The sequence below is a fragment of the Neopelma chrysocephalum genome, unplaced genomic scaffold (assembly GCF_003984885.1).
Source record: "Neopelma chrysocephalum unplaced genomic scaffold, ASM398488v2 Primary Assembly neopelma1_25, whole genome shotgun sequence".
Classification (NCBI taxonomy): Eukaryota; Metazoa; Chordata; class Aves; order Passeriformes; family Pipridae; genus Neopelma; species Neopelma chrysocephalum.
Window position 1 is genome coordinate 28,771,854 of NW_020897694.1, and position 26,300 is coordinate 28,798,153.

The following is a 26,300-nucleotide window of genomic DNA, read 5'->3' on the forward strand; positions in this document are numbered from 1 at the left end:
AAGTGATAGGAAATGGTTCTTGTGGGTTTTGAGGGTGCACAGAGATACCAGGCTTATTTCAAAAGAAATAATAGAGCTGGATCAATGCTGTGCTGTTTATCATTTTGTCAGTGATACTGAAAGGTCACAAAACAATGCAAGTTCAGAAGCTGTGCTCAAATCACACATCTGCAAAATGTGGCATGTCCTTGTTCTGTGTAGTCTTCATTTATTCACTGCTTGTAGCCAGTCAAATAAGAACTTCTGATGCTGCTAGGTCTGATGACTTTTGTCCAAGATATCTGCCTCCCACACCACAAGAATAAAGATTTGTGCTAAAAATTAATTAGCACCAAGGGTCACTTTAAAATATACTTGAAATTATAGAGGTTAAAAGGGAATATCAGGCATAGTTAATACAGGAAGACTAACAACTTGCTTCTGGGAAAAACATTTTAATCTATAAAATCAGTAAAAAGGGCCTGAAAGCAAAAGAAAGATGTTAATATTAGAACTGCATATAATCTCACCAATGAATGGCCAGTATCACTGTATAAGGATTTAAAAAACAGAAGTACATTTGCAGCCTTGGGCACTGGAGACTTGGTGTATTCATACTGACCTGCAAATTATACCAAAAATCACCTGTGGTTACATGTAACTCTTTCCTACAGCAGAGACATAAAAATGCTGCAACTCAAATCAAAAGGCTGTAAGTAATTCATTTGCACTTTGTGATATTCATATTTCATATAATTTGTTTGATAATATTCAGACTATCAATAAGAAACACTGAAGGGAGACATTTGTTTCAGAAATATCTCTTCATTAAGGGATAGTGGTCCCTCACATTCATCGCTACTATAGTTTTCTTCATTATTCAATAGCGTTTTCAATCCCCATGTGTGTGACTTTCATTATTACAGATCATTTTTCCTTAGGATGTGTGATTTAATTTTAATGCAGGAATCTAAATCAAAATCCTTTGCTATTTAGTGGCTCTCTGGTGTAACAAAAGATAGTAAGGCTTAGCCCTCTGCTTTTGTGCTCAGAAGCATTTTGCCATGTATTTGAATTATGATAAAATCAATTGGAAGAGCCTGACAGTGAAAAGCAGGAAGAAAGTTTCCCTATATGAAGCTGGAGAATAATTACAGCTTTTTTTTCCTGGCACAAAAATGCTGCAGGCAAATAGCTTGTTAATTCAGCATCTATCATCATTTAACCTTGTTTGTCCTCTCGTTGATAGAATAACACAATTAAAAGGCTTTCCCTTTGAATTATCAGTGTCTGAAGTTAAAATGGCCTGTGTTTTATGAAAGCTGTGTTCTCTTTTAGTTCCATAAAGACATGTCTGAATTGTTCGCTGGGGCTTGCTCACTCTTAGCATTTCTGGGACTGCAGCACCAATGAAAGCTTTTCTCTTCCTGGCACATAGCCAAGGTGAGCCATGATCTAATACTGCAAATTATTTTTCTCTTTTACACTGGGGAACTACTGTGTTAAAAGCTAGCTTCCTTTCCTAGCTCCAGGAGAGTGAGGCACAGACAGGTGTAGCTCATTTGATTGTACTGAAACCAGTCTCAAGGCCCTCCACAGTCAATGCTTCAGTGCACAAGCATGAAGGAGAATGAGCATGTTTTTCCTTGCTCTCCATTTTTAAACCATGGCCTAATCAGCAGCTTCACAAAAGTGTCTTGGCTTGTGAATAACTTTTTTTCTCTGTCTGAATACAAAGCTGAATACATGGGAAATTATGACACTGAAAGAATCGTCATTTTTACCTAGGTGCTGTCTGTCAGTTCTGACATGATCTGGAGCTTGAAATTCAAGAAATACAAATGATGTTAAAAAAATCAGATTTCAATACAGGTAAAATTAAGCAAAAGTACTCGATCTAGGGCTTTTTTGCTGTAAAAGATGAATATGCTCTCTGGATTTTTGCTAACACAACCCCTCCTCCCCAGGCAAAGAAGAGGGGAAGGATGCAGAAAAAAGAGGTTCAATCATGGAAAATACTGTGAGAATGGGTGAAAAACATGGAAATAGTGTTATCAACAATGTAGAAAAATAAATTTCCTATTTTATTATATTGACCCCAGGTTTTCATGCTATCTTCATGCCAATTCACTTTAGACTGGTGATTACAGTTGAGCAGCTGACAATTCCACATTTCTCAACGTAGTCCTGCTGCTGGTCCTGTTGCTTTTCCAAATAATGCTCAACACTTTCACTGCAAAGAGTTTACCAGATTGTAACATAATGCCTGATATTTATTAGGCACTTTTCCCCTCTATGAGCTTAAGTGATCCTCTAAGGCCTCTGCAACATACACTTCTCTATGCTAGAAGTCTGTCAGCTTTCAAGAGATAAGCACAGTTGACCAGATTCAGATGGTGGCTGACTGGGATAATTCCTTCAGTTCTGTGGTAGGGGGGACCTTGCTATTGGATAGCAGAATCTGTTCTTGTAACTGTGTCCCTGAGCCCTTCCACTGGTGTGATGAAGTGTTGGAGGTAATATACATTTCTGCAGGGTGATGACAAAAGATATCGTTGATGCTTTATTCCAGTTTTGTGATGGAATAAATGACATCATGAAAAGAGATGCTGTGAAGAATCACCTCCTGATATCTTACAAAATAGATGCATAGCTGAGCCCTTTAGCAGCTGAAGTTCTTCTGCCTGAGAGTAGAGTTGAAAACTAGCTTTGATGAAATGTTCTTTGCTTTCTGCTCTCTCCAGCAGTATGCTCTCCACTTCTGACATCTGTCTCTTCCCTAGTATCATTAGTGTGTTTCTGCAATGATGAAGTAAACTGAGCCACAGGTTACCCCGCTGTGCCCTTCTCACCAAACTCTATCATTAAAATCCATCCCCCAATCAGACAAGATGCAAAGCTGGGTTTCAGAAGCCATATTTTGTCCACGTTTTGACCTCTAAAGCCCCCTGTCACTTCTGTCCCTTATTCTGGTGTTCTTCACCTCCATATTGGGAAGCACTCCTTTCCATCTGGATGATAGCATGTAGTTTTTTTGTACTGATCACAGTGAGAGCTTGTTTCCAAATGATATTTGGACCATGCACCCATACCTGAGTTGTTAACAGAAGAACAGATATTCTTCTGTACATCTGGTTTCTACAAAAAAGTGCTTATGAAGAATTTCTGGATGTTTTCAAGTTAAGGGAGCTGGCCTATACCTTCCTTTACTGGTGATATTTAGCAGTGTATGGTTATGAACAGTATATGCTTTCACATAAAGTGTCAAATTAAAAAAAGGAATTATACAATACAAAAGAAGTTGCAAAAAAAAGGTGGAAACCTCCTACAATAGTGCCATACTTACCCAGTGTGATCATAAAGAGTGTTTGTTTCCATGATATCTCACATGTTTTTCAAGGTCCATGCAGAGGTTTCTGATGAGATTTTTAAATGAGCAGTTGTCTGCCTCTCATGCAGTGACTAGCTTAAACCATTTTGCCCATCAGCCAGAGTGGCCCTTTCCTCCGACACATGGTTTTTCCCATACTTTCTTCATTTTCAGCTTGGCTATGCAAACAGTATTTTTGCCTGGTACATTTGTCTATATAATTTCTCCCAAAATGTTTCAGACAAAAACCAAACTAATGAAATAATTTTTAATTAGAATCAGGACATATGCCAGACAACTCATAATAAAAACGACAGAAGAAAGAATTTAAAAGTCTCTTTAATAGATATTTATGCAGAGGTTATTTTTAAAAAATATCCTACCTGCATAAGATCAACTAGGCAAATGCTAGATTCCATAGTCACCTGACATGTAAATGTACTGCAAAGGTAGAGATAGTATTGGGTTTAGATCATCTTTCTAGCTGCACCTTATAAACACTTTCTAAGCCTCATATTTTCTATTTACAGGGTTTTTTTAAAAAAAAGTTTAAATAGTTAAATTTATATATGAATAAGATCAAAGCCATAATACAAAATTAGTGATAATTCTTGGTATTTACAGGTCCAGAAGTTTCAGATGTTTCTTGTGTATACAAAAGGACTATATGTACCATCACTCTGTTGAACAGGCATTTTATATATGGGAAAACTGAGAAAGGATTGCTTATCGTCACTTTAACTACCTGCTGACATAAACACACTCACCATTGAAGTGTGGTTTAGACTAGTAGGTTCCTTGGCTTAAAGTCTTGCTTTCTCCCTACTTGATTCAACACGTTGTTTTACATTTAATTTTGAACATCATGAATTTGTCTTTTCCATTAATAACTGAAAATTTTTGTCCAGAAATTCTTGCAACCCCTTGTTCTCAAATCTAAATGTTGTTGTTGTTGTTGTTGATGATGATGATGTGTAGTATAAGTGATTGTAAATTGAGAAAAAGAGGTGTAGTGCCAAATGAAAGACTGTCAGCTCTGGTATCGTATTTTTTCAGATTCATATTTCAACAACTTTCACATTATTTAAATCACAGAATTACAGAATGGGTAAAGTTGGAAAAGACCACGGTGGGTCATTTGGTCCAATCTCCCTGATCAAACAGGGTCTTCCTAGAGAACATAGAGTTGCACCTAGATGGTTCTTGAATATCTCCGGTGAGGGAGACTCCACAACCTCTCTTGGTAAAGTGTTCCAGTGCACAGTCCCCTGCACAGTAAATAATTTCTTCTACATATTCAGGTGGAACTTCCTGTGCACCAGTTTCTGCCCTGTCTTATGCTTGACACCACCAAGAAGAGCCTAGTTCCATCTTCTTGACACTCTCCCTTCAGATACTTAGGCACATTGATGAGACCCCCTCTTAGTCTTCTCTTCTTGAGTCTGAACAGGCCCAGCTGCCTCAGCCTATCCTCATAACAGAGATGATCCAGTCCCCTAATCATCTTTGTAGCCCTCACCTGGACCTGCTCCAGGAGCTCCATGTCTCTTGTACTGAGGAGCCCAGAACTGGACACAGCACTCCAGATTTTCCTCACTAGGGCTAAGTAGAGGGGCAGGATCACCTCCCTCAACCTGTTGGAAATGGTATTCCTAATGCTCCCCAGGATACCACTGTCCATCTTGGCCATAAGGGTACATTGTTGGCTCATGGCCAGCTTGTGGTCCACCAGAATTCCCAGGTTCCTCTCCTCAGAACTGCTTCCCAGTGGGTCAGCCCTCAGCCTGTACAGGTGCCCAGGGCTACTCATCTCCCGGTGCAGGACCCTGTATTTGCCTTTGTTGAATTTCAGACTGTTCTCTGCCCAACTCTCCAATGTGTCAAGGTCCTTCTGAAGGGCTGCACAGCCCTCTGGGGTATTGGCCACTCCTCCCATCTTTGTGTCATCAGTGAACTTGCTAAGGAGGCCTCTGCCACTTCATCCAAGTCATTGATGAACATGTTAATACTGGGCCCACTATTGAGTCCTGGGGAACACCACTAGTGACCAGCCTCACACTAGACCACATGCCACTGATTTCGACCCTCTGGGATCTGCTGTTCAGTCAGTCTCAATCCACCTCACTGTCCACTCATCCAGTCCACACTTCCTGAGTTTGCCTATGAGGATGTTGTGAGAGACAGTGTCAAAAGCCTTGCTGAAGTCAAAAGATACAATATCCACTGCTCTCCCCTCATCCATCCAGGTAGTTGTTTCATCGTAGAAGACAATCAGGTTGGTCAAGCATGATTTAGCTTCAGTGAATCCATGCTGACTACTCCTGATCACCATCTTGTCATTCATGTGGTTAGAGATTGCCTCTAGAATGAGGCACTCTATCACCTTTCCAGGGATTGATAGCTAGCATTGATATTGGGCCAGCACTGTACCAAAAACCCTCCAATTTTCCTGATGAAAATAAATCAAAATTGTTTCAAGCAAAGTCTGCCTTTTTCTCCTGCTAGGATCTGCCTATTTCATAGCTTCAACCCTTGCTTTTCATCTCTCAGAATGGTCACAAACCAGGCATTTCTTGGATGTGTGAGAGTCTGGTAGGATAGAGAAGCCATTCTGAATGTCTCTCTCCCAGCTGAAAAATGTTTAATTCAAACTGCTACTGCTTTATAGTCATCACAGGCACTCATTCAGCTATTAGGAATGCCATGAATGCTCGTAGTCATACTGTCATTGTCTGTAACATAGAAATATATTTTTTACCCTGGGAGAATTATTTACGAAAGTAATTTTTTCAAGTATATATTTTTTTCACCAGAATAGCTTCTTGTTTGGGGATGGCATTTTGTTTGTTTGTTTTTGTGGTTTTTGCCTGTCTTTGGTTATTTGTTTTTTTTCTTTTACTGAAGAATTTCAAATTGGAAACAATGCATTTTGGTCTTCAGAAAGAACATTTTAAAGAACTCATTCCTTTTTATTCAGTTAGGAAACCAACCATGGAATACCATCTCCCTCTTCAAGCAAGAAAACACAGCACTAGAGCTTCCACTTAATTTTTAAACTTCTAGGTCAATTCTGGAACAGGAACAAAATGCTTTTAAGAAATGTAGTCCTACCAGCTCATAAGAAGTGGATTCTCTCTTCTTATAATATTATCCCTTCTGGCCTACTTTACTTGAAATATCTTGGAAACAGTGTCAAATTTGATGTATTTATGGATACTGACAGGTGGTAGGTGCCAGGGCAGTAAATACTTCCTCCAGGCTATGTCTACTGCGGAAGGCTCTTCAAGCCACCAAGGCAGAGGCACAACCCATGGTGCCATGTACAAGGAGCAGCCAGAAGAATAATAATTCATAACCAGGATCTGTCATTCCTAGGAATGATAGCTTGTATCTAGATTTTTATGAAGTCCAGTAGTTACCAGCCTGGATGCCCTTTGAAAACAAGTAAACTTTCATCATTCTTGTGAATAGTTCAGAATAGGGGCATTCTGCAGTCCTCATACAATATCTCTATTCTATTTCTTTAAATTTAGGAGGGGGAAAAAAAAGAGAGACCTCTTTTCTTTCTTTCATTTTCCCAAGCTTTTGTCAGTGCTTTCAGAATGCATCAGCACTCTAAGACAGCACCCTGTCCTCATTTCTACACATTGTTTGTGTACCAGGATCAGAACTGCCATTTCAAATCATAGTACATTGATTTTTAATGTTCTTTTAATTTAGGCTAAAGATGCAGAAATCTTAGCTCAGTCAGGCTGTATGCTGACCCGCATTTGAACTTCTTACCAGCTGCTTTTAGGTCTCTGACAGCAATTCTTTTTTTAAAACCACAATTAAAAAAAAATAAATTATAGGCTGTTTTTAATTATGTTTTAACATTATTTTTGTTCAGTGACTAACAAATATGTGCTTTCAAAATGGTTGTAAGGGACACAGGATTTAAACAGATGTAATAATCTCACTTACTTCTGTCTCATTTGCTCTTTAGATCTATTGCTGTTATCTGATTTACTAAGACATAGCAGCTGGTATCGCCTTTTTGAGCTTGCTTTGCAAGATTAAATTCTACCACCTTGACCTAGCATAAATATTGAGAAGTGGCACAGCCCAGGTTCATCATGGGATCTGGTGCATGAAATTAATGCTGGAAAGTAGGATAACAGAATGACAGTGACAGGGATGTGTTGGTTTGGATAATCCTGGAGTTCTGGAAGAGGAGAAGAGTTCAGTAAGACAGCATTACCTTACTGGATAGTGAAAAAGAAAATAATATGTTCCCACATAAGCTGTTTCGGGTAGAGTGGAGTAGCAGGAATAATAAATTACCATATTTAAAAATTATTTATATACTCTGAAAAAGGACACTTAGGAAGCTTCTGCAGTCCTTTTTTCACCCTGATGCTACAGTTTGCACTTAGAAGTTAGCAAAAGAAAATAAATGCTCTTGAAAAAGCTGGAACAGTGTAACTGGAAACTGGTCCTGCAATATCAATAAATGAAGCTCCCTTCACTGGATATTTTAAGCAAGCATAAACTGCAAAAATAACTCAATCTTTTTTTTTTTTTTTAAACAGAACATATGACTAAAAATGAGGGTATTTTTAGTATACTTTTATTATTCTTTCAGAGCCAATTTTAGTTTAGCCTTCTCTTTCTAAGGCATGTTGGAAAGCTGCAAAAACTGTTGTATTCTTGGTTTCATTCCCAATGGCATACTGGCATACTACTTTCACAAGACTGCCTTGAGCAGTATTCTGTAAACTAAATGATGATTATGTGTATATGAACACTGGGCCAATAAAGTGGAGAATTTGCTATTCACTTTTATAACTGCTGTGTGGCATCTCTTTCTGTTAAGGCAAGGAAAGCTTCCTTATATATTAACATGCTGAAGAAAATAAAAATCTACTTGAAAACCTCCGTGTAATAATATGCACACAAACAGAGTTTAAATTAATCATATATTCTTTGGTGGATGCAAGCAAAAAGGAATGATTTGGCTGGTTTGGTACTATAAATTCTAAGGTACTAATTTATTTGCAAACTGGAATTTTTCTGTTTGTTCAAACTAGACACTGAAGCTCCTAATAAAATAATAATTTGGTCTGAAGTAAATGTCATTCTGTAGTGCTGTTCAAAGCGTAGGCTTCTAAAGGGCAAAATCGACTCAATTTTAAAAAAGAAAATTTACAAAAAAACCCCACCTATAACAGATGCTCTAGCATATGGCTAGGTTTTAAGTGAGTGCATAGTTGAGCACAGAAAATAAATAAGGGCATGACAAGACCCCCCCCTCCTTCTTTTGCCCCATAGATACACTCATCACATGGTCACCAGATGGTATATGCAGAACTCTGAATTCTGTACAATATTTATAGCCACGAATTTGCAGCCTTAAAGTCAGAATATTAAACTGTTTGTTTCATATGGCAGAAAAGAGGCACTTTAATGCTGTTTATTTTTGTTGTCATTACTATTCAGAGCCCAGGAAAGAACTGGTTTGTGCAACTGAAGTGGGCAACCATGCCTTGAAATTGTCTCTGTGATTTTGTGGTCTTGGTGAAGATAGAAAAGCCAGTTGTGAAGCCATTAGTCTGGCAACCTCTACCACCTTGAGTAGAAAAACATTAGACTTGATTTTGAAAGCTGGGGAAAGGTGATCAGCTCCCCACAGTGCCACAGGATCCCTATAGGCAAGTATGGCAAGGTGGGTTTGCTCCTGACCCCTCTCCCTCTCTGGTGGAGGGGATTGCATTGCACAGATGCCCCTCCAGTGCCAAGGTAACTTCTGGATCCTATGGCACTTTCCCCTGAAGTCTGGTTTTCTCCTTAATTATTACAGGAGCAACAGCCGTGCTAGATGTCAAAACAATATCTTTTTTTGCTCTTACGATCAGAGGCCACAAGAGGGAGAAGAAGATAACGAAGCCACAGCACGAGCAATTGCGTGCTCCAAATCATCTTTCAGCTTCGCAAAGTCAGTCTGCTCTTCCAGTTTCCTGGGTTCAAGTAAATAATCACTAAGCTTTCAAAGGCTGAACATTCAAAAATCACAACTAAAAGGTAAATGAAAATTACACTGGAGGAAGGTTCGCCTTTATGCTGTTCCATACCCTGACCAACAAGGACTGGATATTTCTACAAGAAATAATACTAAATACCTCGTAGAAAAAAAAAAAATCCTTTAGTACAAATAGAAATCCAATTAACCAGAACACATTTTCTGCCTTGAACACATTTACAACAAAATAATGTGTAAGTTTTTCCTTGATGGAAGATACTGCAGAAGCTTGCAATCACTTTGGGGGTTTTGAGCATTTATTAATTGAAAGATAAATATTCAGCTTCATTTGTGGATGTTCTTTTATCTCTCAAGAAACTGATAAATACTCTGACTATTTTAAGGAAAATAATTTCCATTACAACAAAAATTTCTTAGATGCAGCTGTATTAAAAAAAATACAATATTGTTCTAAATATATAAAATAGAGAAAGCAAAATGTGGGAAATAGTGTTTCTACTAGACACGAAATCAGCACTGCTAGTATTAAAAATTCCAAAATTATACAGGTGTATTATCATCTTTGAGAGTGTTTATGTAACCATTCTCATGTGTTCACACTGTCACTCAGGGACCTTTAATGAACACACTAGTAGTGAACACAGTAGTTTAACAACATTACTGAAGAAAGTATGTAAAGATGATCGATAAAATATATTGTCCTGGGCTATAAAATTCCCTTTTCCCTTCTTCCTTTATTATTTGAATGTTTTTTTGTTAACATTGTTTGAAGACCACCAGGGGCTGTGGCAATTCATAATGTTGCAATACTGAAAATAATGTGTTTGATTTATTTTTAATGTGAATACAGTACTGATTTTGTTTGTCAAAAGCCATGGGGAACAAAGTCGAATATTATAAATTATCAGCCTCTACTTAATGCAATAGGAAATGTAATTAGATCATAAGCAGAGATATGATTTAAAAATTCACTCTTTTATGTTTAGTGAAATGATATTGAAATGTTCCACTGTTATAAACAGAATGTGCATTTCTAGTAAAATTGTAAAGCTCCTATTACAAAAAAAAATAAAAAATGAGTATGGAGAGGAGAGACAATAAACATTAGCATAAACTACATTTTTTCCCAGTAAATTTTATTCTGTTTCTGAATTGATTTTTTTCATTTTGATTAATTTATTTTCTCCACTTTATTTTTCTGATCTAAAAAGAATAAGTGGCAAAAAAGAAGAGTAAATAAATGGACAAAATAGTTTAATAATTTCAAAAGTTGTGCCTAATCTTGTGCAAGTACTTATGAAAGACCAATTAAATTATGTATGCAGATCTTTGTTACAGGAAACCCAATCAGTTTAGTATCTAGTTGTGAATGACAGCATGCTCTTAAACTATAACTTTTTTTCTCTTCTCTTTTCTCTGTTTTTGTTTTGTTTTCTCTTTGAAAAATTAGTTTTAAGTTACAAATTCCACTTACGACTTACAGAAGAGAAAATATATACTTTCATCATAAAACAGCAGGATTTTTTCACCTCTCATTGTGTCAATTTCGTACTTTTCCTGTCATGTCTCCAGTGCAGTGGCTTAAAAGTTAGACAGTCAATCTCAAGAAAACAAGATAATCTTATTTTAGTGGAACCAGAGTAGTAATTTTGTTTAAATTTGCTTGGACTTTGGGGTTTTTTTCTAAGTACATTTTTGCTATTTGCTTTTTAGATTCATACATCTTTTACAGATCTAGGAATTCAAGTTTTCGAACTCAGACATCACATTTTGTAATTAGCTAGTAAGGTAAACAAAAAAAGAGTCTTCCCTTCAGTTTTCCCATTTCTAATATCTGTAGGTCATGGTGTAGTTCACCATTTTACTATAGCCGTTATTTCAACTTTCTTATTAGCCTGATCATGGTGAGATTTACTCAAAAACTATACAGAGCAGGTGTACAGAAATGTGCCTTTTATTAACATTGTGGTTTTGGGGTTTGTTTTTGTTTGTTTGGTTTGGTTTTGGTGGGTTTTGTTTGTTTGTTTTGTTATTTGTTTTGCTTTGTTTTGTGTTGTTCCTTTTACTGCAGGGGTTACAAAACATACTGGAAACTCTAAACCAATCCCAGGGTAAAACAAACAGTAAGTGTCACCACTTACCGGCTGACAGATGCTTCACTGTTGTGACAAAAGTCCTTGTGTGGACCACCTGGAAGACCAGAGACCACCACTAACTTGCAAGCCACTGTCATAAAATATCCTTGATTTACCATCTGGTTTTATGAAATGTCCCTGAAATTAAATATCTTAATGGAAGCATGGAAGTGGTTCAGTGTGAAACTTTGTCTATTTGTGAGTTCAGTGAAGGAATAAACCACAGCCCCTCTGTGTATGTTGTGCTGTTATGGTTTTTAAAACCTGTACCTGTAATAAATCCAGTTTACAGTGGATTTCAGCTTTTATAGTATCATGATGCATTTTTATGTACTATTATTTTTTCTTGACAAAAGAGGTTTTAGCTCTCAGAAATTACAAATATATGGCTCAAAATGTTAGCCTTTATATAACATCAAATAACACAATTTTATTATATACATTTGCAGAAAAATAAGCTATTAATTTGAGTACAGACATGTATATGTTTCCTAGATCAGATTTATATTACCGTAATAGATTTCAGTATACTGTAATAGATTTCAATATATAGACCTTGCTCTATATCAATTGATAGAGAGAGTTGTTTACATGCAAGTCTTCTTCTGTAAGGAGGAGTTATGTAGGAGAAACTTAAATTTTAAAAATAAATTTCCAGAGAATTCTTAAATGAACAAGAAAGAAGTCAGCAAGAATACTTTTATGCATATGTCATTACTAAAAGGTTTTAAATAATGTAATGGAAATATTCACTTTTTTATTAAATTTTATAATTTATAAACTCCGTGGATGTGCTCTATGACCAACAAAAATGTGTTTGATTCATAATACACGATAGGATTTTCCTAAGAGTACTCATGTGAACAAATGTTTTTATGCATCATCTGAGCTTGCCACTTGTCTTTATAGACACAGATAATATTTGGAAAATTTTTTATTTGTTTGTCATTATGAAAGTCTTTCCATTCTGTCTGTTTGTGGGATTTGTGGTTGTTTGTTTTTCTTGTGTTTTTTTATTTGTTTGTTTTGGTTTGTTTTTTTGGGGGTGGTAGGGTTTTTTTTTTCCTATTTTTTTTTTTAAACATCTAAATTCAATGCAAACAGATATACAATGTTTTGTGTATGTATTTGTGTGAACATTAGTGGAGAATTTCTACATGCAGTGGATGAAGCAGGACTTGTAGGGAGAAACAGTTGGTGATCAAAAAATTCATTTGCGAAGAATACTAGCTGGAAGTAGTCCCCAGTCTGATGTGCTTGAGCTGGCTGAAGGCTGGAAAGACAGAGATGCTCTTGCTAGAGTTCAGCAGCAGACACAGAGCCACATCCAAAAGGCATACGCTGGAGTTGAAAAGTTCAGGGTAGGCCTTAAGCATTCCAGTATTTTAGGAGAGGAAATATTTCTAGTTTATTAGTGTAAAAGAGTCACTGCAAAAAATATGACTGCTGTGGAGTATATAATGACAAAGGATGCTAATTTTCTCTTTTCAGTTGTTGGTTTTTTTGCTTCTTGGATTTTTAATGCTATTCCAAGTTCATTCATATAATGTAATTAGGGAAAGACATACACTTTTAAAAGCCACAGTTTTTCCTGGGTTGTGGAAACTGGACGGAAAGCGGTATAGCTTTGTGATTCTGTGATATAGAAGACTATTTCTTGCACAATCACAGAATGAGAAATAAGGTAATTTTTTTTTATAGAGTTCCTTATTTGTGTAAACTATCACAGCAAATGTCACACAGAAATATTCTTTCAATTATTAAATAAAAGGTTTCATAGCATTATATACAAAATCATTTATTGTTTTTATTTTAATTCAATCCTTAAGTGGTGATAACAGCTGTACCTTTTTCCTGCTTCAGTTTGTAAGAGACTATTAAAGTCATGACATGGCTACCTAATTTTATGTGTACTTTTTTCCCTTTTCCGCTTAATAACTTATCTTTTTAAAAATAATTCCTATTGTTATAAAGCTTTATAGAAAGTTTTTTTTTCTATTAATATTTTGTGTGCTAGACATTTATGTAGGTAAAAATGCTTCAAATCTGTACCGTCAATAACATCTTATTAAGGAATAGATAGAGGGTTGTGTTTGTGAATGTATCAGAACTAAGCCCAAAGCTGGCCCAACTTCTAAATGCCATGCAGTGTCACTTTAAAATAACATTTTACAAGTGTGATGACGTGAGAGTATGCGGCTGAATATGAGTGAAAAAGAAAAAAACAAAACAGTAAAAACTTGTAATTGCTAGCAAAATAGGAAAAACTGAGCTTTTGTTTATGGTTTCTCCAAAACAAAAACAACTGAAGTTATTCACAGTTACATCCCTGATTCCTGTGAAAATGGAAAGCATTCTGTAGGGTATAAAACACCTGCTATTACGTACATATAGACAGACACAAATATATACATTTAAAGAAACTTTGATTCAGACCTCCCATTCTTCAAATAAACCAAATTTAAAAATAATATTGTCTCTTAAGACAGTGACGATAATGAATCAATTTAAATACAGTAATGGTAAAAATTATAAGAAGTGATATGAAAAGTTCCACATAAGACTAAGTTATCTTTCCCTACATGTAAAACCAACTTCTCTATTTCAGAAAGATACACTCATCTCTGAGACCACTGTGGTCACAAAGAGTGCAATAGGGGCTAGGCAGAACATGAACTTATTAAGGGAACAGCAAAGAGCCTTGGTGTTTCTTTTTCCTGAGATCTTGACATGTTTAACAAAGTTTGCAGTCCCATGTTATGTAACATAGACACACATGCACATCTAATTAGATATTTAATAGACCCATCTACAGGCTTGTCTCTGTAGCCCCAAAGTACATAAGCAGGTTTTTTTTCCCAGTTCATTTTGTGGCTCTCACCTACAGTACATTTTTAGTCAGTTGACGGCCCTTGAACAGCCATCTGAATTATGTACGTACATGTGGAATTTTGATGAGATGATGGTGTAGAAATTAGATGGATCATTTTTTATTTCTAAAGTGGTCTGCAAATATTAAAGGTCATTAAAATGAAATAATAATAAATTTGTCTTTACAGATTGCAGCTCCTTTATGTCCCAGTCTTGTGAACAGCTGCATGTAGGCAGACAATTTTGGTTAAGTACAGATTGTTTGCTGACTTCTTGAAAGGTTATAGATTTCAACAATGTGAAAATGTCAATACACAGATCCTGCTTTTGCCTTGGAAATGATTTTTTTTTCAGTCAAAGCAAATATTTACTTTTTTTTAACAGAAGTGTAAAACTGACTCTTTGTGCTCTTGAGTGGAGTTGTCAAATTATGCTGCTTACTTTGGTTAAACTACTCCATGAAGAGAAAGACATATGAAGAACTGCTCAAGAGAGAAGGGTACTTTCTTTCTGATGAGTGCTATGGGTGGAGTCAGAGGACACTGTACCAGATGGTTTTTATCTCTGTTGTTGTTTTCAGTGAAAAATGCAGAAATGTTTCACTATTCACTTTTTGCTTTATTCAAGGAAGACAAGGGGGAAAATGAAGCATTTGGCTACAACATTCTTAAGGGAACCTTTTATGGTTTGAAATTATTTGTGGCTATATCAGTCTTAAAAAAATTTCTGTTCAATACCCATCAACTAAACCCACCCATAAATAGGATAAAGATCCATAATACTCCCTGATACCCCTCTGATTTCAGTAGTTCCAGGGCCCACAGAAATATTTGTTTTTTATAAGATTGGTAGATATAAATGGCTGAAATTTTCTTGCTCACTGTATACTGCCAATAATATTTTGTAAAAGTTTCATAGATTTTCTTTTTCCGTATTTATCCTGCTATGAATGAGAAGCAGAATACATATAGTCTTTAAATATAAGGAGGGAAATAAAGTTCATTGTCCGCATATAATTAAAATCAGGTTTAGTTTTGCTCAAATATTTCCATCCCAAGGAAAAGAAAATTTTTTTTATTAGGTGGTGTTTATAATTTAAAGCAGTTTATTAAGAAGTGAGTACAGAAGGAGAGAGAAGGAGTCAGAGGAGAGATAACACATTGATATATTTTTTGATATATTTTGATATGTATATATACAAATATATACATTGATATTTTTGACTCAGCAGAAACTCAGCCTGTTATTCCAAACAAGAAACAGTTCAATTTTTTGTATGGTGAATGAGTTTACTTATCTGAATGGCAGGCACTCCAACTAGTGCCAAAGGTTTGAGGCGAACACTTGTGTTTTCTCCCATTAGTGAATGTTGACATTTTTAATGGCAATGTCCTGCCATTTCTGTTCAACAGGGAGTACTTTAGTACCTCCTCTCCAGTGCTAACAGCCCTCAGCAACTGCTCAGTACTTGTGTGCTGAAATGGTCTCTGCCCTCTTCCCATGAGCAGAAGGGAAAGCACTGAAAGCGAGCCTTATAAATCATCCGCTGTTTAGCCTATTAACACCCATGATGGTGTAATCCTCTATATTAATTATATACAGTAAATTCTATTTAAAATATATTTACCAAATCTCTTAAAATCATTTCTAATAGTGTTTATGGCAGCACTTCAGACCCCCCTTGCTAGGAAGCCCATAGGTTTTACCAGTATAATATCCTTTGCTTCCTGACTGTACTCTTCAACACCTTTCTTTTGTTTTGTTTCTTTATGTTTTACAGAGCTGGCAGAACATAGAAATAGTTCAGATTAATCAAAGAAACTTAATGCATCTCTATGGCTTAAAAGAATGTTTAAGGCTCCAACACTTTCCTTCTTATGTTTAGGAAATGAAGACATATTTGTTTTTCTTTAAAAGTTAGACGAAGTTCTTCAGTTTCTGACTTGGTTTTGCGCATGGAGTTTTTTGTTTGTTCGTTTTTTACCTTTCTGAAGCATAGTGAAATCTAGCTCTTAGGAAATTAGCCTCTTTCTCACAGTCTTCTACACAGAGTATATTTTGTTTTAAAAATCTGACTTTACTATTATTCCAGTAAGTAGAGGTTTATCTCCACACTTTCAATTGAATAAAATGAGTTTTAAAAGCAATTGGTTTTAATAATTCTATTTCTGGAAGAGATATACAAAACCATAATGACAATTTGTGTTACATATGTTCAATTGTGCTATGACAGAATTATTTATTGTATGTCAGCGAAAGCTTTAGAAATGCACAGTAGCGTGCATTGAAAAAGCTACTTTAATCCAACCCATTCAATTAACAAAATGGATTCTCTTTAAATTTCAACTCTTAAAAATTAAAAAAAAAAAAAAATTAATTGTTGGTACACACTTTCCCAAACTTTCCAAATGGGAACTTTTTTTATAGTCTTCATACTGAATCTCATTCTCTGTAGATAGTCATGAGTTTTCAGGGAAATAAATGCATACCATTCTTGGGACTCATCAAATTTTTTTTTCTCCTTCACTATCCCAGGTTCCAAAAATATTTTGGAGGCATCTATCACATTATGTCCACTTCCAATTACCTAGTAATTTTGGTTTCTATGCTTGTTATTTCTGAAATTGTCAGAAGAAATCAGTGAGTAGCCTGATCTGAAATGTTTTTCAAAAGTAGAAAATCTTGCACTTTCTGCAAACAGTTTTGAAATGAACCAAGACTGACTGTTTTTATCTTTTAGAATGTAATTTAACTATACATACTTCTTGTCTCTTTTCCATTTAATTTCAACTTGTCTATGCAGCTTTTTTATATGGAAAATAGAGATAGAAATTGCTGGAACAGTATTCAATAGCTGCTGTCTTTTGAGTGAGTTATCCTTAAAAAAAACCCCAACAAATCAACCTTCTTCCAAGCTTAACAATTATTAACAGTTATTTAATGTTAATGGTTAGAAGTAAATGGTATATTGCTCATAGTGGAGGAAGCCAGGGAACGTTAGGGCATTCACTCCTGTAGTTATTAGGAACAATAAGAATACTACCACTGAGAAAAATGACCAGTGATCCAAGCTGTTGTCCTCTCTGACTTCCTTTTGTGTCCAAGTGATTTTTGAACTCTAGAGCACAGTTAAACTGTTTCTACAATAATCTGTTATATAAACTCTTATACTTCATATTTTTATTGCATCTCATTCAAATGATCTTTTGCACCTTGATTTTTAGTTCGATAAGCCATGACTAGCAGGAAGATTTTTTACTGTGTTTAAAGACAGTTGCCCCCTCTTAACATGATTAAGAATAAGACATTTTGCCTTTGGCCTCTCCAAGTTGTGCTGGAAGCAGATGTTAATATTTTATATACAATTTTGTTTAACCCATAATTGGCAATAAAGACAAAATAATGTTATGTTTCAAGATTCCTCAGTATTAACTAATTAAACCAGCAGCAGGCCTCGAGCATGGGACAATGGCAAACTTTCAGATGAATTAATTTTATGGAAGACCAGCTGAGTAATTGGACTCCAATTACAGGCTGTTTAGCTCCCTCATCACCTTCACATATAATTAAATTCAATTGGTTGATACAGCTTCTATTTTTATGAGGCCACTTACAAGCTTTTTGAACCCCACTGTGACTTTGGATCTAGGCCAATCAATTATTACTCATTTCTCTTTCAAATGGAAATTCTCTAGATTAGTCATATCTTCTGTAATGCATTGCTCGCATTAAAAAGGTACATTGCAGCTGGGACATGGATGAAGAGAAATTTACAGATATTTTTGTTCTACAAAAATATATAGTATGCAACTGTATGTCTGTCATGGGTATTGATGAACGGAGGTGTTTTTATGACTTTTCTTGAGAACTATGATGCTGTACACAGTGGGTTTTATTTACTGTATCATTATATTTGCAAATGCCATGCTTGTTCATGTTAAAAATTATCACTGAAATTGCTTATAAGACCTAAAATTGTCTTTCTTGACATGTAAAAAGTAAGTCATCATGTATAGCTAACTGAGGATTCCTTAATTGTCCAGTTTTCCTTCTTTAAATTATATTCAAATTAAATTAAATCATTGTTACTAATTAAAAAAAAACAACAGCAAAACAACTAAACCCCCTAAATTATTGTTTATTGAGAGAAAAAAAAAACATCCCCTGACCTTTGAATAGATTCATAGGTTAAGTAGTTTGAACTAAGAGAAACAAAATACGTTTTTATTTTGAGAATGCTAGAACAGTTTATATTTTAAAGTACTTGGCTTTGAATTAGTACATTTTCAAGTGCAAACAGAAAATGAATTCATTAGTGTGATTTTAACATTTCACACATCACTAGTCTATAAGGAGATTAAACAGATGACTAGAACTAACATGACACTTTTGCCTGGTTTTAGTATATTGGTTCCACTGTATTTATTTCCAAAGAAAGCAATATATCATTGTTGATGAAAGAGGAAGCAGAGAAGCAGTAGTGAAATCAGTGATCTTTTCCAGCTCTGCTGAGTGATCAATAAAGAAAAAGGCATTGTCAAATATGAAATATTACTTTTCTTTAGACCTTTCAATTAGGGAAATATCAAACCTATTTGTTTGATCCTTAAACTCTTGAATTTGAATGCAAGCCATTGATTAGCTATGTAAAAAGATGACATTGAGACATAACCAAATTACAAAAAAGTTTCAATGAAACTGTATTACTACTGATTGACTAACAAAACAAAACATTAATGATTAATGGTGTCATAATAAATACCAGAAAAGTAGTGTTCACTACCTTCTGTTTTGGAGTACTGCCATCACAGGATGAAGATAGTATACATGAGAAGATGGCTACTTCAGATTGTCATTGGTAAATTCTGGCTTTTTTCATTTATGTTCTGTAATTGAAAAAAAAATCCATATACTAAACAAACCCCCTCACCTTTTCTGTAGGCACATAATATACAGGAGAAAAAATAATATAAAAGATTCCTGAGGAAAATGCTTCTTATTGTTTTACATGTGATGATCATATCAGATGTTATCAAAATACATTATTGATACTAGTTTTTATTATTTTAGAATAAAATAAAGGTGATTGAAATGTCTAAACCATATCAAGTCCGGGTTTGGAGTTTGTTTGTTTGTTTTTTGATTGTTTTTGTTGCTTGCTTGCTTTTCTTTCTGAATATTTAAGGAGCAACTCTAAAAGAAACTAAGGAAGTAATATTTTGACTTTTCTTACAAGAATAATGGTTAAATTATTACCACTATTAATGTTGTAAAGGAAGGATAGAAAACAAATTTTTCATAAATCCCTCCTGTTTCACATCACAGATGCTTTCATTCAGATTAAAGAGGCTCTGATGATATATTTGGTTCCCCGAGTCTAACATGTCCATCATCCATTAATCCAGTTGTTCCCCTTGATGTCATCACATTTATTAATACTTACCTATTGCTAAGAAGACACAGCATTTATGCTGTAAACAGCATAACTAATAAGATAGCACAAACCATTGCGCTTCCAGGAGAGTGAAGAAAATTAGTAGTGCCATCACAGACCTAGTATCAACTCAGTTGAGGAGGCAGTCAGGAAAGAAAACCCTCTAGGTATTATTTTTTTCAAAGGTTCGATGCTTTAAATCACAGTGCTCATTAGACTTTGTCATCATTTCATCGTTTTGCTTCATCAAGCCTCTAGTGCCACGTGTTTTGAAGTCTTTTTTTCTCCCTAGACAGGTTAACTGAGATCAGAATGCACAATTGGCATTTCTTGTAGAGACATAGTCAGAACTGATTTGGCTTAGAAGACAAATTACACAGAGGGAAAGAAAGGAAAGACCTCATTCAGGGTATAATTTTACAGGATTTGTTATTCACAAGTGAACAGCCACATTTTCATGGATTTCTTTCTGAATAATGACAAGAATTAAAAAGGAGTAAGTTGGTTCACCAGTTCTACACCTACTCAGAAAGTATAAACAGGTATTAGAGTTTTAATAAAAACACCATCAATCCCACCAGGAGAGAAGGAAAAAAAATAAAAATAAAAACCTAAGATGAGAATTTTCCACTATTTTTAGAAATTAGTTTTCTGCTCTTGTGTGAAATGAAACCCAAAATGTTCATTATCAGTCTCTGGCATGTATTGGTCAAACCATAACCTTGTTAATTTTCTTCCTGTCAAACAGAATTTCTGCGTCCCATTTTTTTCCCTTCTTTCTATGACTCCTGACTGAAAGCATATGCTGCATTTTGGGAAACACCTTCGAAAACAAGACAAAAAAAGTCAAATCAGGAAGGCAAATTCCTTGCCTCCACATTTGGTCTCTTTGGTGGTCAATAGGCAGGTACTTTGTTCCTTTAATAATATTGCTGATCTTAAATGTTGACTCCCATTCTGCACAGCTTTGAACAATGCTAAATAGAGAAAACTTAAAGGGTAAGAGAAGAAAATCAACAAGTGACTGAAACATGCACAATCTGTGTATTTAGAAGCAAGTCGCTTTCTGTTATGTAAATAAAATATACTTAGGTATGAGGGAAAAATGACCTTTTGTATCTTGTAATAGAATAGCTTTTAAGTCTAATCCCTACAATACAGTGTGTTGACAATGCAGCATGTTACTTCTGTGGCTTCGAAGACATTCAAACTCCTAATCATTGATACTATCAGTGTTCCTCTCCAAAAACATTCCTCATATACAGTACAACAAAGAACAGTGTGTGCCCATGGCCTGAGCTTAACAAAGTGTATTGAGAAAGACGGCTTCCTGGGCAGAAAAGCACATCAATAACACAGTGGGAAGTGGCACCAACAGAAGGTAAACACGGGTCAGTCAGGGAAGGCTTAGTAGGTGGTGGGGCACAGATCTTCACATACAATGAAGGGAATGACATCAGAGAGATTCATCTTTGTGCTTGAATTCTCTGTTATTAACTAAGGCATAACATCATACGGGACAACAAAGGCACAGAATCAGCCAGTTTTTGACTGCCTCACAGATGGCACTTAAATGTAGATTTCAGTGCTGCTGAGAGAATGACTGTGGCAATTGTGTTAGCTGAACCGTTCAGCTCTGGGAAAACAAAACCAAAAAAAAAGTGATGCATTAATGTTCTGGTTAAGTAAATGTTATTCAGACATGTAAGCCACTAGGCTTACCCAGTTCTCTGTCATTATTTATTAGGTATATGTGAATGGTGTATAAGACTTTCAAATTTCCAAACATAATTTTTCTGTCAAGAACTGGCAAAAAAATAATAAAATATAGCTGTTCCATGTATGTAGCTCTTATATTTTTTAGCTGAGTAGGAAATTTTTTTTTGTTTTGTTTTTATTTTAGCTACATTTAGCAAGAGATGAGTCTTCATTACAAAAGTGGCTTTTCTTCTCCATGCTGCATTAAAGTGTATTCATCTCTAACCCTTTTTATTTCTGGTCTTTTTCCTAGTAGGAAAATAATTAAGGAATAGGGAAGAATTTAAATGCCAGTCATATCAGACAGGAAGATGATTTTTACAAACTGTTTGGATTATGAAGATTGTTTATTTATGGAATTGTTCACAGATTTTCAACACACTATCTTGATCAGGGCTTTATATTTTATTGCAATTGTTAATTTGGCTCATAAAATTTAGACAAGAGATTTCTATATATGAAACTTTTTGAACTTTTAAAACTTAGAATGAATTTGTAAATGCCATGGATTCTTTATTTCAGTGGTCTCTAAACTTTTTTGACTATTTAACCCTATCAATAAAAAAATTACCAGTATGCATTCCCAAAATAAGCACATTTATGTTTTTTTTTTATAATTTTTATACATGAACTACTATACTAGCATATTATGTACATTATAAAGCATGCATAAAATTGAGTGCACACACATCACTTTGGAGACCACTTCTTTATTAACAATTTACCGTCTAATAATTATCAGTTATAAAAATCTAAAATGCACTGTAGAAGGAATATCTTAGGACAAAATATGTAGAAGCTTTATAATTTTTATCTATATTTAAGTATTTTTCCATTTTTTTAAGTACTAAATTTTCACTACTAAGTGAAAATTCCTGCTGAACTTAATTGACTTTGCAATGAGACCTTTGGCCAAGTCAGGTATCCATAACTGCAAAAGGCTATGATTTTACAAGAATGGAAGAGTAACATAGAAGAAATAGGGAAGTACCTGCTGGAAAATGTGTTACTTAATTCTCAGCTTTGTTATAGTTCCAGTAATGTAGTAAAAAGAGAAGTCAAAGTATATTTCCAGACCTGGATTGTAAATCTGAAATTAGGCCACCTACATAAGAAATCATAGCTAGCTAGAACGTCAGTCAGTCTTTTGCTCAGACAAGCAATCTATGCTTTTCCAAGTGCCTTCACTTATCAAAATAAATTCGTTTGTTTATCCAAAAAGAGTTCAGGAAACCAACTGTTTTATTTTACATGAATTTTCAGATTACCACAATCTGAGACTGAAACTGGAGATCTTAGATATTTGATGAAGCAGACAAATGGGTAGAAATCTACTTCATAACTGCCTTCATGGAGTCTGTTAGCCACTGTAGTGATGGCCTTTGCCAAATGAACAAAGTCCATGACTAAGTGGTTTTGAAAAAGAACTCCATTTATCAAAAGTTTTCGTTAAAAAATGAGAATACAATCCTGTTGGTATTTATATTTATTTTGTATATCTATTAAGCATGTATGACTATTATTTGAACAAACAAGCCAAATGACTCCATATAGAGAGGGTGCAATGAGAAACCACCCCCAAAAAAAGTTCCTTACTGAATCTGTGGGCTTGTGAGAAGAGAGTCCCATAAGTAGATGTGCCAATTTGCTATCCTCTGGTAATATTTTATTACATTGATTATTCTTGTTTCCCATATTTTTATTTTAAATAGTCACAGCTAGAAGAGATAAAAACACTTAGAAAAAAAAACACAAAAAGGTAAGGTAGGCGATAGAATTTAAAAACCTAATAGGAATTTCTGAATTTCAAAAGCTATATTGTTTATATAACCAATGGGCCTTTTCTAGAGTGATTTGGAGCATCTAAAGGTTAGAAATCAATCTATGGAGGATCCATCAAGCAAATAAACAGCCTAATTAAGTCACCCGCTCTGATATTGTTATCTCTGATCCTCATTTAGGTTGACCATGATGAGTAGCTTTATAAAACTGTTGATTTCTCATTTCTAAATACTGCGTTTCCTAGAATATTTCATGATCCATGGATGATATCCAGTCAAGGGTAAGGAGGAACTGGGATTAAAAGTAAAATGCACTGCTTAAGAAAAGTTAATGCAGGTAAAAGGGCAGTAACTTTCCTAGAGATAGTGTGTTCTGAGCATCTCCTTTGAGAACTATGTCAAAATATTTCAGTCATTGTATTTTCATGCCTTCAGATACAGAAGATAACTCAAAACTGGCTCACATTGGAAGGTTTTTTTTTTTGTTATCTATTGGTTGAGGAATTATTTCAAATATGAAAAGTAAGTCAAGAAAAGAGCCTTTTACTGCATGTTAGAAGAAATAAATCCTACAAAATTCAAAGAGAGATGAATAATATTTATCTAAATCAGCCTCAGTAGCACAAGAACTGATGGCTATTCAAATACACCATTTTCTGCAATTTTTACTTGAAATGTCTATGGCAACAACATGTAGATATGCTGATTTAACAAGGACATAAAATGGAGACATGGAATTAGCATCTTCATGAGATTCTGCATGAACTGCAATCGGTCAGCAACAGGTCAAAGCTACACTATGTTCTCTTTGTCTATGCAAGATATATATATTCCTGTTGCTGTCACCTCAAACCTCTCTTCTCCATCTATGGATTTATTTTATCCTTATGTTTCATCTAGTCATTGTCAGCATAAAATTTCTGCAGAATGGAGACTGCTTTTTTTTTGAACTAAAAATCTGAATTCAGCCCTGAGGGCTGAGTAGGGCCACAGGGTGTTCTTATGATACACGCAAAAAGAAGAAAAGCACAACATGCTTTCTCAAGGTAAGGCTATAAGTTTCCATAAACATAATTTGCATGTGTAGGTGGGGACATTTTAGAATCTATTGATTTTACAAGACAGAGAGATGACTCTGGGAAACTCAAATGCCACGTAATGTTTCCATGCAAAAGCACTGCCACTATTATTAGCTTAATAACATTTCTGTCTCCTCAGGGAAGCATGTGGTATCAATGATACAAGATGAATCCTTTTGTCAAGAATACCATAAAACATTCATACCAAAGCACAGAAAACTCACATTGGCTACATAAAATGCTGTTAAATAAAATAATATCTTATTTCTATTAAGTGGAAGATATGCTTTTATGGACTAACTAGCAATTCTGCCCAAGCAAAATATATGACTGACTGAAGAAAAAAATGTTAATAGCTTTTTTCATTTATGAACAAAAGAACAAGGTTGCCGGGAGAAGTATAAGCCACTTGAAGAAAAATGCTGGATTTTTTTTCATTTTATATTTTCTCCTTTTTTTTTTCTTCTCCCATTCCTACTCCCACCATGGTAACTTGTTCATAATGAGATTGCTCAGATACTTTTCAAAGAAAGAATTTTTATTTATCAGTTTTTATAAAACATTGCAAAAAGGTGGATTTAAAACAACAAATACCCTTTTGTAGTCTCATCTCTCTTGTTTTGCTATAAAGCTTTAACTTGTGAGAACATGTAGCAAAGTCTACTTAATGACAGAAGATTATTGAGAATAATTGAATCTAAGTCTGGCTGCAAATGGCTGTGCAAAGTTCAGACAGCACTGAATGAGGAAGTGATCAAATGAAGAGGCGATAAATTTTTAAATGCAATTACTTCCATGTGAAGTAATAAAGAAAAATAATGCTAACAGTATATGGACAATAGGAGACTCTAAATTAGTTCTAATTACAGTTTAGAAGGAAGTTCTTTGAGTCCTTGCAGATCTCCAAAATCATCAGCAATAGTCAGAAAAAGACCTTGTAGAAACATATGCAAAGGAATGGCAAGTATGATCAGCTAGGAAAGACTAAATAGATTAAGACTTTTTGTTTAGACAAGAACAACCAAGGAAAGGGAGCAATGCATTAATACCTACTTTTAAAATTTTTGATGAAGAACTGAAATCTGGAATTCGGTGCCACAGGATGACACAAGGTATGTTAAGGATAGGCAGGTGTAGGCAGTGCAGTATCAGTAGATAGATTCACTCATCGGTCCAATAAAATGCTGAGATCCATATTCAATGTTCAGTAAAATATTCAAATATTTTACCTTTTGGGGCTAAAAGGGTCTGTTAGGGGAGCAATCATCCTATTATTTTGCCCTCTCTCTCCCTTTCTCTCTTGTTTGTTTGGGTTTTTTGTTTTGCAATTCTTTCCTTAGGTATCTGTTACTCATCACTAACATCAGAGATATGAGACTGCTTAGGGGGATCCTTGTTCTGACCAAGCATTTCCATTGAAATTTTTGTGCATTTTGGTTTGGATTTCTAAATATTTATAAATTTCAAAAATTATTGCTGGTTTACTGTTGTTAGTAAATTTTATACAAAATATTGCAGATCCTGCAGGGGGAGAAGCAGTTTGTATAGACAAATATATTTTACTAGTACAGTTTATATCAGATATGTCTTCAGCTATCTTAAACAAAATCAGCTAAAAATATGTAAAACACATTCTCTCTACACCACTTCATCCTCAACTGCCCCTGCTATGCCTACAAAAATACTTCAGTTTATATTGACTCTCTGCATCTGCTATTTTTTGTTCAAACTTTTCTACTCGGGCTGCTTTCATAATCACTTTAATGTATAAATACATATGTATGCACTTCATACAGAATATCTACGTGTATGAATGTGTATTTATGGAACGTATGAATATGAGTATGAAAAATAGATGTTCTTTTACTCTAAGT